This window comes from Parus major, chromosome 2 (genome assembly GCF_001522545.3).
Source record: "Parus major isolate Abel chromosome 2, Parus_major1.1, whole genome shotgun sequence".
Taxonomy (NCBI): domain Eukaryota; kingdom Metazoa; phylum Chordata; class Aves; order Passeriformes; family Paridae; genus Parus; species Parus major.
The window spans coordinates 48,785,567-48,797,285 of record NC_031769.1 but is presented as its reverse complement, the minus strand read 5'-3'; the positions used below and the strand labels follow the sequence as shown (position 1 = coordinate 48,797,285).

The following is an 11,719-nucleotide window of genomic DNA, read 5'->3' as shown; positions in this document are numbered from 1 at the left end:
AAAGCTGTCAGTCCTGTTGAAAGTTGACAGCTTTATTGTCTTTAGATGTGTGGATAGCTATGCACAGAGGTAGTGGGTGAAAAAAATCTGTGTCAGAATTGAAGCAGTAGTATGCAGTTAAACTTGAAATTAGTCTAGGATGTACTGGGAGAGAAAAAGTGTTCTTGGCAGCAGCCAGAAGGAGGTTCAAGTTTTCAAATCTTACAATATTTTTCAGGGAGATATTTTCAAAATTCCCAGACGTGTAATTTTTGCTGTCTCCCTTCCTTTATGAAGATGGAGCCAAGCCTATATTCAACTTTTTTTTTTTCTTCCTTTGCTTTTATAGATATTTTTTTTCTTTTTTTTTAAAAAAAGAAGTAAAGCAAATACTTTCTAAGTATTCATTGTGTGGACAGTAGGATGAACTACTAATGCTGCTAACAACAGCATATGCTTAATAAAGGGGGAAGATTTCTTCCAGTTGTTTTAATGTTTTGTGTGATTTTCATATTTACCTTTTAGCATTCAGAAAACTCATCTGTTTTGGATTCTTCTTTCTAGTTTTTGTTTCGGACAGCAAATTAACTAAAGCTCTTCTCTTTACACGGGAAATGATTGCTTGTGACTTTGACATCTTCCAGTATTTGCCACGGTTCCTTAAATTCAATTTCACCTTCTGTTTTGTTTATTGCTGTGCTCCTCTGGTAAAATTTCTCAAACCTAAATATTTAGACTAAGTTGTAAATCTGGTCAACATCTTTGTTTTAGTCTTTCTATTTAGCTGTTGACTGTATAACCTTAGTATTGCATGCTTTTTACCTTGGGTGTTTTCTTTTAGTTGCTCTTATATTCTCCCGCCCCTTAGAATATGTACTAAAAATATGAAATTTGGGTGAGAGGTATTTTCAGTTTTTCTTGTAGTGTTTCTTGATGTGCTTATTTTGCTTATATAGCAGTTGCTGCCCTGTGGCACTGTATTTTTGAAACGTGTAGATAGTTATATTTTATCCACATTCATATACCTGGGCCAAAGTATTTGCACTGTAGACAGTGAAAGGAGGCACCTGAATAACTGAAAAGTGTCTGGTTTGTTTTTTGTAATGGGACAGTTTTAGGACTGTGTAGCCAGTGTGTGTTTGTACATGTCTTTCTGTTTCACTGAATTGATTGAAGTTTCACTACTGCTTAAAACACTTTGTGCAGTGTAAGGATGCTTGTTTCATGATTAAGTTGCTCCACAATTTTTGTGTGGTTAAATCTCAACACTAGGGAAGAGCAGGTGTATGTGGGGGTGTGGCTTTGTTTTGTACATTAAAATAATTTTGTAGTATTGACAACTAACATGTTAAAAACTTGATATTAACAGTAATTTTAGAGAATTAAGCACCTAATTTAGAAGGTGAATAAATATGAATATCTTTAAAATATGTTTTTCTTGTTGTTTTTTAAAATAGAATTTTTTCTTTCTGTTTCTAGGTTTTCTCAAATAATGATGAAGCCCTTATTAACAAAAAACTACCCAAAGAACTTCTGTTAAGGTAATTCTACATAACATTTTAAGAAGTAAAGACAGATGATTATATGTTGCTTATGTGTCTTACTGGCTATCAAGTGTCCTTGACATCCTTTTATATATCCTCTTGAAATAAATAATGCCACACCTGATTTACTTCTTGGAATTCCTGAGCTTGTTGCCTTGATTTGTTTAATGTGTTCAAGTTATACCATACCATGGAAGATTAGTTGTGATTTTTTACTTGCATGTCAGAAAAGAAAGTGAAATAAAATGTCCAAAAAACTTTGGTGTATCAAGTAGTCAGCTCTTCCACACTCTCAATGTTTTATATCTGTCTGAAGAACCTAATTCTCTAATGTAGTTCACACTTGTTGTGCCGTAAACTTTATTAGAACAAAATAAAATACAAATTCAATGTCAGAGCTTCCGAAAAAGTCACTGCAGTGAAAAGCTTTATCACCATTACTGCCAGTCTGTGTTGTATAAAGGTAGAACCAACAGAGGTATCTTTCTTATTATAGTCATTGGGTAACTCATACATTTTATCAGCTTGCTGGTTTGTGAGTAGATCATCGTTGCAAAAGTTACCTAGAACACCAAGATCAGTAAGTTCAGCCCACGACTGGTGGATGTCTTCATTTTGCATCTTGTGCCTGAAGACAATACTCCTAAAAACATTGTGACTATCAGACTATATATTCCTCTCTGAATATTAAAAAAGCAGACTGTTGTTAAAGGAGTAGAATTTTAAAATTTTTGTTGAGATGCATTCCATATGGTGGCAGACTGTAATTAGACTCTTAAAACTGTTAGAAAATGTGATTAAAAGAGACAGTCACCGAATGATTCCCTGAACAGGAATTCTCATACCTTTTGCTTTGTTGAACTCAATGCTACACATGAACCACAAGATAAAATCAATGTAGGATGCTGCCTCCTTATCTAAAAATCATTATCTGCAAACACTTCTTTTCAAGCATTAGGACTCCCCAATATTTGTGGAAATGATGGTCCTTTTCACTGTTATGGATGCTAAGCATCTCATTTATGTAATTGAATAGAATTTGTTTATATGGTTTAGGTAGTGAAAGGTGTCATGCACTGACATAGTAAGGATGTCTTCTGGAGCATCTTTTCTAAGAGAGAGGCTGGGGGAGTTGGGCCTGTTCAGCATCAGTCATCTCTTCTTGAGAGGAGCCCTCAACAATGTTTATCTGTACCTGAAAGGAGGATGCCAGGAGGATAGAGCCAAGTCCTTCTCAGTGGTGCCCAGCAATAGGACAAGAGGCAACAGACATAAACTGGAACACGGGAAGTTCCACCTGAATATGAGGAGGAACTTCTTTACTATGTGGGTGACCAAGCACTGGAACAGATTACCCAGGGAGGTGGTGGAGTCTCCCTCACTGGAGATATTCAAGAGCCATCTGGATGCAATCCTGTGCCATGTGCTCCAGGATGATTGGATGCTTCTGCTTGATTAGGGAGGTTGGCCCACATGATCCTCAGTGTTCCCTTTCAACCTGACCCATTCTGTGATTCTCCGATTTTAAAGAATTCAGCAGGAAGAAAACCCAAACAAACAAGTCCAAGTATTTAGACTCTACCATGGCTTAGCTTTTTGTTCTTGAATATTCAGGGTAGCTTCTTGCAAAGCAGCTTGAAGGTCATGCAGGCTTGTCTTGGCTTTGACCAACTGAGGAAGTGGTGCAGCTAATCCCTGCTGCTGCGCTGTTACAGCAGTGTCTAAAGAAGCCTTTTGCATGGTTGAAAGGCTTTGCGCGGCTGGAACAACAACATAAAGTATCCCAGGCCAAGCATGCACGGAACTGATTCAGCCAACTGTCTATTTTTTGTGCACGGATGTCCTTTTTGCAGTTGCACAGTGATTTGCCAAAGTAGTGTTGCAGATGTAGCTAGAAGAGTTGATGATCTGAGAAACTGAACTGGGACTGTCAGCTTTCTCCATAAAGAACATGATGATCTCATGCTGAATGCTGGGACTGGGTCTGCTCTGCCAGAGGGAAATAGAGTGCATATTTCATTATACCCACAAGACTGTGCTGATCACCAGGGTTTTGAAATGGAGTGGAAGATGGAAGAGATGCTCTGTAAATCTCCTTTTGAAATTGTACTACTGCAGGGACAAACTCACAAGGCCAATGGCAAAGCATGTTAGAGAGGACATGCATCTGGGTTCTCATCCCTGCAGAGTGTAGATATCTGAGGAATAGATATCTAAGGAAGTCTCAGAGCACAGACCTACCTGTCTAAGGTTTATCAGTGGGGAATTTGTTGAGCCTGCATGTAAAGGCTTTTTTAAGACTGAGTCTGAATGCCTTTCAACTCCTGAAACAGTATCTGCTCATGCTGCAACATGTTTTAAAATTGTCTTGCCCTGTGGTTATGACAGGAGAGCTTAAATATTGCTGCACTGGGTGTAATTAATATTCTAATTATTTTTCCTTTATTAGCTATGCAGTCTACCTTTTAATTAAAAGGAGAGTAAACCAGTTGCAGTGGAAACATTTTGCTCAGAGCTGGAGCTGAATAGTAAATACCACTGAAAGTGTCATCAAATGCACTTAGTTTTCTGCTTGCTTGTGTCAGATATGTATGAAAACTGATAGCACTGCAGCCCTCATTAATAGCTTGTTTCAAATATCTGGAAATTAAATGTAAACACAGTTTCTTCTATTGCCAGAATTGGTCTTGTTCTCATTTGCATGAAGTATTTAAATTTATGTAATCTTGCTATAACAAGCAGTCAGTCCAATTTTTTCCTCTAAAATTGAAAAACTTTTTCTTGGTGGTAGACTTATGAAATAAAACCACTTTTAAATTTATTCATAGAATAGTGTTGCTATACTTGCATACTCTAAAGTTGAACAAAGTAATCCCTTGGTTTTTTACTTCAGTTCATCATCATTATTAATATTATGATTGCAATTATTACTATTACTAATATAACAACCAGAATTATATTGGAAGGTTTTCAAGCCAGTGTCATGTCTGCTGCACATTTTCTGTGTAGTATCTACTATGCTTGTAAGAAAATGGTTTAGACCCCCAGCTTTTCAGGCACAAAACTCATTTGAAAGTATAAGAAAAAAGAGATTGTTCTTTCTCAAGTAGACTCAGATAACTGGGCAGAAGAGGAAGAGGATATCTGATTAATAGGGACAGTGATACTTTTGAAGAAGACCCTTGTTTGGAGGGGCCAGATATACTTTGAGGTTAGTAGTATAGCTTGAGTGTAGAGAGAGAAGTATTTAATCTGTAACCTTTTCTGGTTTATAGACATTCATTTTTATTGGTAGTATTGGAGTATATTTTTACCTGTGAAAGGAACAGTCTGCTTCTAAAAATTATTTTTTTTAGTATTCAGGCTAAAGGAAAAATTATCACCCCTCTTAGCTGTTGAAATGCTACTAGTTTGCCAGTTGGCAAGGAATGCTCTTTCCCCTCTCCTATTCCATATTGCAAGAAGTAAAAGGTTGAATAAATGCTCAATTGTATGATGTTTAAGTAAGAATTGTGTGGTGGTATTATAAATCATGCCTTCTAACCAGTTTTTGGATGACTGTAGTTTTATTTTTTTTCTTAGCCTATCTGTTTATGAGAAAGCATCAATTGAATATACAGGACATTGACTGTAAAATTGAATTGGTGTCTGAAATTCATAAACCCATAACTATCATCAGAAGAATAAGAAATCAAGTCAGGCTAATACAATTTAATGGTAACTTTTCTAGTAAGTGTCACTGCCATAAAGTGGCTCTTTTTTTTTTTTTTACTTTAATTACTGGGGGAAAACCCTAAAACGATGGATTATTACAGTGTGAATTTGAAAATAAATTGAAACCCAAAAAATGTAGTGTATGTAATTAATGTTAGAATGTTCTGATATTTCCACAGACTTTTTTTTTTTTTTTTGGCTTGATAGAAAGTAATAATGCATTTTGAAAAGGGAGATACAGTCGTACTTTTGGCATGTAGAAAGATGGGTAATATTTGTTCATTTGTATTTTAACTGCTAATGTTCTGCACTGTGAAAACTGTAATTTTTTTCACAAAAATGGTAAGGTGAAAGAACAGAGATGTTTGTCCCTTTCAGCCACTTAAACCAATTTCAGTTCCTTTCTGCCTACAAAGTGCCAACTTCATAAATTGTACCACAAATACAGAAACTACTATGGGCTCTGTTAAAAAGCTTACTTTTTGAATGCATATGCTTAAGAGTAGATCTTAGCTATTAGTCTCAAAATTTGAGTGGTCAATCAGATTTAGAAGAGGATAAGTAAAGTTTTGGGACTGAAATTAGGAGAGGAACCCAGGAGTGTTGTTCCAGCAGCAGTTCTTCTTCTAGGCAAGAATATGCAACTTGAGAGTTGAAAAATGAAGTTTTTGTGCTTGTATTCTGTTTTTATTACTGCATGCTGCTTTTTGCTGGGCTTTTAGTGTGTGTTCATTGTTGTAGAGAAAAAGTTACCATAAGCTTAAAACTGGTGAAGTCAAACATAGTATTTTATATATTTGAAGTGGTACTTTTCCTTTTTATCTGTGTGCTTAACTGTGGGGAAAATAGAGAGGAGATACAGAAAAGGCTACAATAAGCAATTGCCATAATGCCATTGGTATTTCTTAGCTAGGTTCTGGAGATACTTGGATGGCCCACAACTGCTGTAAAATTTGGCTGCTGTATCTTAACATACAGAGTACTGACTAGTGAGTCAAAGAACTGAAAAATATAAAACTTTTGTCTGGAGCAGTTCTTGGTTGGTAATAATTTTGTAAGCAGAAAAACAATATATGTGTTTTGAAGGGGAAAGAAAAAAACAATCTGTCATCTCAGACAGGATTCATTTTCCCCACTACAAGGATCTGTATAATTAAATAGGAAAATATTTCACCCTGAATAGCTGAGGCTGCTGTTCAGTGTTTGACAGTCTTAGGGAAACATTCCAGTTTTATAATGCACATGCAATCTTTTATTTTGATTTTAGAGTCTTTTGCAACTCTTCAAAATCCTTTATAGTAGTCTGCCAAACAATTACAGTTTAACTGTTTAGAATTGGAAGGAGCCAAATTGATACAAGTATATAAACTATTCATACAGATTATGAATTGAAGGGATTATATTTCTCATGAAAGTAAGACTTCTTTTCTGTATATTTTTGCAAATCTATGGTTTTTGTAAAGCAAATTCTAATATTGCCTCATACAAGTAATTTTCATTAAGTCTTTTAATTTAACATGACTGAAATACATCTGTCCAAAGAGTTAGTGCTGAGCAGACGTAATTGACACTATTCAGTATGGTGTGAGTATCCTTTAAATGTTTGGTAACTAGAAAAGACTAATACTGATAAGAAGCAAGCAGAAACAATGCAACTGATGACAGCAAAATAGCAAATCCTGACTCACTTCTCTGGAGTCATAAATTCATTTCCAGCGGTCCTTACCTCCCAAAAAGTGATCAGAAATTAAACTGAGTAAGTGATCTGAATGAACCACAGGCACAGGTCATGGACAAGATAAAGCCTTTGGGAATTAGTTAAATATTTTGATATTTAGCTAGAAAAACAACAGAATTATAATAATTTTAGGACTGTATAAGATATACAGGGTTCTTTCAGAATCCTTACATGATTTGGGAGCAATTTAAAAAATAATATCACATTATCAATGCTATTTTTGTTATAACATGATTTCTGTAATGTTACAATGTATAGTTGTTTAGTTTCTCCGTGTCTTCAGACTTCAAATATACACAGACAATGTAGTAAGTTGCAATTTTCTCATTGATCAGCTTTTTTAAGAAAAATTTCCTTTATTCTGAAGAGGGATAAGGTTTTAAAACTTTCCAGTGACTTATATTCAGGACAGAACTTGGGCTCTGTCTAAAGGAAACTAAAGGCTGAATCAATGCTTGGTGGTCAGTATACCCTGTTCAGAATGTGGAGAAGGTCTCATGTTGACCTTTTTATACACGGCTACATGCATTGTTTGTCTGCTTGTGAAATGCTTACCAAGATCAGTTCCAGATGCAAGTTTATGTTTTTCACTTCTTATCCTCACCAGTCGGCACTTTGTACGTGTTTTCTGCCAGTCTTTGTAGGAGATGCTAAACATTTGCAAGTGATTATATGAACAATTCAGTTTGGCCTTTTGAAATTGGAGTAGGTAGCTGCCATCCTCTATTTAGTATGTTTAAATGATTTGGTTTTGTTCTCAAACAAGTGCCAGTGTAAGCTCAAAACAGAATGTTTTGGGCTGAGATATTTCAGATGGAATTCCTTTAAAAATGTGAGTGAGAAACTTGATGAACATATGCAGAAAATTGCACACTAGTGCTCTTGTATGCTGTGTTAATGAGGAAGGGAAGATATGGAATTGGAAGAGGGGTTTTATTGTGTCAAGGTGCTAAGTAAAATTTGTCAGTTTTGAAAAGTAATTATTTTATTTAGTGTTTTTGCTTAGGGCTTCCTTATAAATGGAATGCTTTAGCTTTACTTGGTTCAAGTTACAGGTATTACCTCTCAGTAAGAACATGCTTGTGACAAAGGATTAGTCACACTGGAACAAACAAAACTAAGTAAGCATTTGAAGCAGGAGTAACAGCTAAAATGATTATAGCAATGACTTAACCCTTGGAATTGTACTTTATCATTTTGTTTTTCTTTTATTTGCTACTAAACCTCTCTTTGAAATCTCATATTGAATGAAGACTTAATTCAATTTAGGGCTTTATTTACCTTGAAACTGGAGTTTATTTAAACTCAGTCTCTTAATTCGTTCATTATCAGAACTAAGTGCTCAGAAGTATTAGTGATATAATGTAGTCTGGTTTTTATATGCAGCTATGGGAGGCAGAGGGGGAAATGTTCTTCCTCATTTCCATGTGAAAAGTGCCATCAAAGAACAAAAAGGCAGTCAAAAGGAAAAAAAAAATTCTTAAATATTGGTGCTAGACAGTTTAAATAGAAAACCATACATCAAAAGACTTTTTTTGTCTGTAATTCATGAAGTATTTGCAGGAGAGGTAAACATTGTTATCTGTGTGTTCATGATGCAAACACAGATATCAGGAAGAGAAATCTTTTGTTCGAGATCATCCTCCAGGCCAGTAGCAGAGCTACAGGTTGGATCAAGTCTACTGAATCGTACTCCAATACCTAACCAAGGCATGTAACATCTATGGTGGTAATGATCGTGGTTTATGGAGCATTCTTAGGCTGCATGGTACCAGTGCATCATGTTATTTGTCCACGTCTCTACCTAGCCACTAATGTGCAGAGTGGCTATAGTGGATTTTTGGCTGTTCAGTGCCCAGATTATAATCCTTTCACTCATGGGGGAAAAAATAGACTGTAGGATAGTTGGAATGGCCAGCAGGTTGGATTAGGACTGTGAGTGCAAGTTAAACCACTGTGAACTAATCATTAGGCTAACTGCTTTTATTTAGTAAGATGTCTTATAGTTGCCAAAGTTGTACTTCATAAAATCACTTCATAAAAATAAAATCTGTATTAAAAAGTTATAGACCAGCTAAGGCTGGAAAATGAAACAGAACTGACCCCTTTTGAATTTATCATTGGGCATTTTGTTTCAGATACTGAGAGTATCTGAAAAGGTTGCTGATGTGTTGTTATACATGGCCATATACTTCACAAATAAATAAAACTAATTTTCAAAGAATGAGTAATAGGATCCACTTGTCTTACAAGTAACATATAGACATAAAAGGTGAGATGCTGTTCTCTCTAAAATGAATCCATCTAAGCTGATTTTCTGTTTCAATGGAAAATAGATGTCAGACATCCTGTAGTCAGCCTAGCATTTTGCAATTGCCAATACTTTCGCCAATGTTCTGTAGTAATAAAGTACCTTGGTAAAAGAAAAGGAGGTTTGGCTTCTAAAGAAGTGTTTTTTGGTGCTGTATTTGTTACTAAAAGACTTTCTATGGCGATCAGCTGAGAAAGACCTGAGTTGCTTACAAGTGGAAACTGCAGGGTTGAATTACTGGAAAGTTTTGGGGTATGTCAAAAAGTTTCTAGTTTAAGTGCTTTACTTTACAAAATAGCTCATCTGCAGTGAAAAGGGGTTTGTTTTAATAATTGATCTGGAAGATCAAGTATTGGACAAGTCAATGGATGTGTGCTTTGTGTAGCAATTGGCATTCCTCAGCCTTTTGCTACTGAAACAGGTTTGACAGAAAAGATACTTGTTTTTTTGATAGAAAATAGTCAAATTCCTTAAGATTTAAATATGCCCCACTATATATATCTTTCCACGACAAGTGTTATTTTGTGGTTTTATTGAATAAGATATTACAAAATTTAGCTGCAAAGTTGGTGAAGTTCAGAAATACACCAGCATTAACATTGTTAATTTAATCATATAGATACAAATTTATTTATTGAATTTAATATTAATTAAAGATTCTGCTTTTCTAGATTATGGCTGTGAGTTATTTACCTTACCTGTATGTTTCCTAGCCTGCATATTTTTATTCTAGTGTTTGTATGCACTGCTGGACTACACTTGACCTTGAGATGCCTCATACCTAAGTAGGGTGTTTATTAAAACAGAGGACAAAGGGTGAAGAGAAACCTTCCGTGTATAAAGAATTGTAAATATGATTTGTATTTAATGAGTATGACATTTTAGGAGAAATACAAGGCAGCTTCTATGGTGGCTATCAGAATTTGCCACTGTGCGTGTTCACAAGTAATGAACTGAGAGTGTCTGATGCCCATTTCCACTGTTGCTTGGGCATGTGTGGAGAAAATTGTGAGAAAAAATTACTAAAAAATGAAAATTAAAGCTGTGGAAGCTGTACTTTGTCTCTCTGATACTTTTACATGCATGTAGGCATTACTCTTCCATATTGCATGTGGTGGACTTTAATGTGAACAGATTTGCTATGCAAAATCAATTGTAAAATTGTAAATTTTAAATTTGTAAATCAATTGTAAATTGTACAAAAATTGTACAAATCAATAAGAAATCCATAGTCTTAAATGGGGAAGACATAACAGATTTGTTGTGTGGGCATGTTTTATAACAACTGGACAGTGTGGTAGTTGAAAGGATCATCTAAGCAGGTTATCTAGCTGATGTGCTGTCTTTCAGTGAGGCATTTCTCATCCTTATTACTTTGGTTTTCATTTTGGTAAAGTTTGTTATCAGCCTTGCGTGCAAAGCTACTATAAATTTAAACAGCATGAAGAACGAAAGTTCTGATGTGGAATTGCATTCACAAGTCAGTTATAAACAAACCCATATCTTAGGTTTTTGGTGAAGCTTTTTAGAAATTACCAGGTGTTATTTCTGTCATACCAAATTCTGGGGGTAGGGACAGAATTTCTAGGAAGTGTCTGTGTGTGGTACTCACTGCATCTTGTTATCCACTTTTCATCAATATTTATAGCATTGTATAGCATCAAAATACCTATAATAAGTAATTGCCGTGCTATTACTTCAAAGACTTCATGTGATCAAATGTGGAATGGCTTTACAAAAGCAAGAGAGAAGCAGTTTGACTCTTGCAGTCTTTGATTTCTGTCTCTGTAGGAAGTACACTGTGCAGTGTTGAGGTTTTGAGAAATAGCTCTTTCTTTCTGTGGCTCCTTAGGGAAGGAAACAATGTTAAGAATCAGCTGTCTCTGTGTTTAGAAAGACATTGCACAGTCTATTTATAGCACAAGGGAATAATGAAGCATATGTGGAAATATATGGGAAGATGATGGAGACGGTAAATAACCACTTCTTTTTGGCAGAACCATATAAATTGCAGTGAAAGTGTCTCAAAAAGGTGACCTAGGTCTGTGGCACTCTTATGCTGAGTTTTGGTGAGTCTTGGATATCAAGAAAATTCCAAACTAGAAGAACATGAATCCTAATCTGCAGCACTTCTAAGCAGGCAAGAGAGAGCTGGGCAGAAATCTCAGCCTCCTATTCAGTATGCAGTGGAAAAATTCACCATAGATTTGTTTGATTAAAAATTGAGAGAGGAATATGACAATTCTGGTTTTCTGGAAAATAAGCCATTGGACAATGTCATTCTTTGAAATTGAAATTTTTTTTGGCTTTGCCAACCAAAATTACATGTTTCTACTTACGCATTTGACTTCTAGTGTTTGGTGTTTTAATTTTAAAAGTGAACAATATGTGTGCAGTTTCTCAGTGGATGTTAAGGGGATTAAGTTATAGATG

The 11,719-nt window shown here is 35.4% G+C and overlaps 1 protein-coding gene across 1 annotated transcript in view; it reads left to right on the top strand.

Annotated features, from left to right (window-relative positions):
* Positions 1–1,420: 1,420 nt before the first annotated feature.
* FBXL2 (F-box and leucine rich repeat protein 2) overlaps positions 1,421–11,719 on the top strand; it is a 37,290-nt gene continuing 26,991 nt past the window's right edge. Inside the window, exon 1 of the mRNA XM_033511978.1 lies at positions 1,421–1,520. The gene's annotated coding sequence lies outside the window, so the exon portion shown is untranslated. The remainder of the gene's footprint in view (positions 1,521–11,719) is intronic.